This window comes from Aplidium turbinatum, chromosome 5 (assembly GCF_918807975.1).
Source record: "Aplidium turbinatum chromosome 5, kaAplTurb1.1, whole genome shotgun sequence".
Classification (NCBI taxonomy): Eukaryota; Metazoa; Chordata; class Ascidiacea; order Aplousobranchia; family Polyclinidae; genus Aplidium; species Aplidium turbinatum.
The window spans coordinates 32807975-32811894 of NC_137476.1; positions in this window are offsets into that span (position 1 = coordinate 32807975).

The window sequence follows — 3920 nt, forward strand, 5'->3', positions numbered from 1 at the left end:
AAATAAAATTTCAGCTTGTTTTAAGGTAGAAAAATTTTCCCACGACCGAACAGTTTCCTCCACGCGAAGTTCTCTCAACTATTCTTCCTGCTGTCTTCAGAATAGCTGCCCCAAACAGCGAGAAAACGAAGTCATTACATAACGTACGTGTTAGCAAAAAGTGCCTCATAATAACGTTTCCCTGCACTACAGATACAGATCAATTAATTAAGTTTACCAGGAGAGTTACGCCAGACTTTAACATTTACAAGCAATTTCTCACTTTGCGCTCCATTCCCGGCACATCAACAGGAATATACATGTTTCGTAAATTTCGTTCAAGTCTTGTAGAAGCACGTTCTTCAAAGCTGTGTTCAATTGCAACAAAGGGTTTCTGTTTTTTTCGTTAGACGTTTTCCTCATGATTAACGTGCTTTGAAGTATGCTGGAAGTATTCCTGACCAATGCCGAGGTCACACAGATAAACACTATAGTTACTGAATTGCTAAATTGGATCATTGTCATTGGGGCCCCCAAAGCATATTCCGCACAGGGCCCGAAATACCATAAGACCGGCACTGGTGCCGACTGTCTAGGTTTGCGTATAGAGGTGCTACAGTTAGAAAATGTTACGAAACGCTGAAGTATACAGTGCCGGCAAAATCATTGCATCTCTTGAGACCCCAATATCCCTGGCTACAGCAATCAAAGAATCTCCGTTCTCTAACAAAGTCAAGGCACGAGGTTTTTCTTCCATTTACTTCTTCTTTCGACCCAGTTTAGTTTTTGAAAATTTTTTTGCAAGACCTCGAAACTTTGAGAAAATGAAAAATACTGTGCGATTTCACCGACCTTACTACTCACGAAGCTGGAAAGCAACATTAGGCACGCAGAACAATGGCTTTACGGTGAAGTGTTGCCAGAGAGTAGCTAATGATGTAACTATAAGCGTTTTTCTGACGCAATGCTTTTGGCGGGAACAATAAGCTAAGAACTTGTGCAGATTTTAGATGTAAATCTTTTTTTGGTGACTGAATGTAAAGATTTTTTTGCCGGCAATGTAGTACAAAAAATTGTTAGTGGGCATGCTGTTTGATGTGTATGAAAATAAATAAATTTTTCGTATGAGTTAGTGATAACAAGTGGACAAAAGCAAATGATTCACAATGCCTTGAATATAATGAATATAAAACTCAACCAAAATAGATCAGGTCAATGAGGTGTTGTCGAAGTAAAAGAAGGCTTATTGGTGCTAAAAATTACGTTAAGGTAGGTTTTGAAGCGTTTTCACTTGTTAAAAAAATGCTACCCACCAATTATTGCAAACAACTGACAACATCAACTAACTTTTTTATGACAAACAACCTCATTTTAGTCAGTTCATTGCCAAAAGGTGATGCGTTTAGTAGAATCAATTCATTGCCAACAACACCTATGATTATGAATATGTTTATTAACTTTTTCACTTAAAGTGATGCGTTTAGTGCTCTCAATAACCAAGCATTTTCAACGAAAGGTAATTATCATGACGTACATACAGTAGAAGAAATTGTGCTACGGATTTCCTTGGAGCATGGTGGTATGGGGATTGTTCTAATTCTAACCTAAATGATCAATATGTCAATGGCGGACGTGGAAGTGCTTGGTAGGTACTGATTTGGAATGAATGGAAAGGAAAAAGATATTCAATGAAGACAAAAATGAAACTTCAACGGATGTGATGGAACAATTTAAGTTAAAACTCTCTGAGATACAATGCAACAATTTTATCTTGTTCTTGGCAAATCTACAAACTAATCATGCTTTTGTATACTTTGACAATTGCCAAGCTTCCCAGTCATCGTGTTATGTACTTTTTATAAGGAGAGGGAGCGTAGCCAATCAATAGTACCAACATCAAAGACAATGGATAGGCTTTTACAATGATAGTACAATTTTTAGATATATGGTAAATGGAACCCTACATAATTAATTCTGTCCGTTGTACCTAGCACAATCAAAAGGAAATAGTATAATAGGCTACTTTGTCATTTCTTTATCTGACATTTAATTCACCCTAAAAGCTTTCTTATCAGTTTGGGAATGCTATTGTTTGAGCAATAAACATGATGGCAATTCCTGTGGTTTTTAATTTTTTTTCCTTATGATGCATTCGAAAATATTTTTGGTCTGGTGACGCATTAAAAATAAACTTTTTGAAACTCATATATCAACAAGTGTTGCTTTGCAACAGCAAAGCACACTGAAGGGATAATATGATGTGCAAGCTTCCTGAGCTATAATAAAGTGTATCAGATCTTATTAGAAGTTGCGAGACTGCTACTCACATAATCCTTTGAGATACAATTCTAATCGATATTTCGTTTCAATCACAGCCACGACAGAAGATCTTACTTTGCATAAATTAGACAACAAAGAAAGTATTTTGAGCGTTGTTTTAGCCAGAGAAATTTTAGAGAGTAGCTATTATTGAGTGTAGTTTGTTATCAAACGTTGAATTTTTTCAAATCTGCTGCCTTTTAAACAGCTAGCAGGTGTATATTCTATAACAAAATACTCATGAAAAAGCCACATCATCGTTCAAAAAAACAACAAACTTCTATGATCTGCAAAATGCAACCCACACTCTATAGTCCTGCATGTCGCTTATCTGGCGTCTTATTAAGGAAAAGAGGGAACTATTATTCCTGCATCTTAATCGTCAAAGTGATGTCATTTAACACAACTCTTTTAGTTTTTCTTTAATATCAGTTAATAATATTGGACGCCCATTAAAATTTGAAACGACCCACAAGGGCGTTGCGACGCGCAATATGAGAATCACCGGATTAAACTATTGAAAAGGTTTTTTTATTTAGCTACACAGCCGGTACTGTTCTTGATAACAACTGTCAACTAGTTACTAGACCTTCTCAACCAATTGTGCATACTGTGCATTGAAGACGCGTTGGGAATGCTTAACCCTGTCTTAATACGAGCTGTTTTCGTACGCGGAAAGCACGTCATGGGCTATCTTAGTATCTTACCCCGTGCTAATTAATCGCTAATAACGGGAGCTATGAAAATCACAGAGCCAAAATATTTTACAAGTTAATAGCCATGTGTATTGTGCGTATAGAAATTAAATTTTTACCCAACAAATTTATAGAAATAAATTTTTTTGAGATGAAAAAACGTCAGAAATCGGTTTTTATTCTAATTTCTCGAAAATAGCTTCGAAATTGAAATTTTTGAATTATAACATAGACTCATAGAGTAATGCTAAACGAAACAAAAAATTACTTTTGCTCATAAATATAAGCCATTTTTAGGCGTTTTTACATTTCAAAGTAAGGTCCCGTTTGAGCGCTATCTGCCTTAATGCTTTTTTTCAAGCTCATTCCGCGAGTAACTCTGAATCAGCTGAATAAATCTCACTGGAGTGGGTGTGGTTCAGTTTAAGACTTTAACGTTAAAAGTCGACTTAAAATTTTAAGTAAATAAAAAGTGGCCATGAATCGTAAATAAAAAGCGCTTAAAAGTGACCATGAATCGAGAAAAGATGACTTTGGTTCGCTTTTATGTCTTTGTCTTCAATGGTTCAGTTTCGATTCGACACTACATCTATGCTCTGTTGATAAGACTGTAGTCTATTTGGTTGGTTTTGAATCTTTATCCTCGGGCTAACAAAGCCTTGATAGGTTATTCCTGGTAGTTTCGCATACTTGAAGAGGCTTTTGACGCAGGGCCAGTTACCGAAATTGACAGAGTGAAGTTTTTGATTGTTGAAGTGTTGTTGCCGGGGAATTATTCTATTCATTCGATGCCGCTCAATGGAGAGCAGTTATTGAAATGCGTTGCTCAACCGTACACCACGAGAGTCGCCATTTGGTCTTGAAGCTTCTTCGTTCACGAAGTCACGCGCTATTCAGTTGTGCTATCGCGACAGACCTCAGTATTAC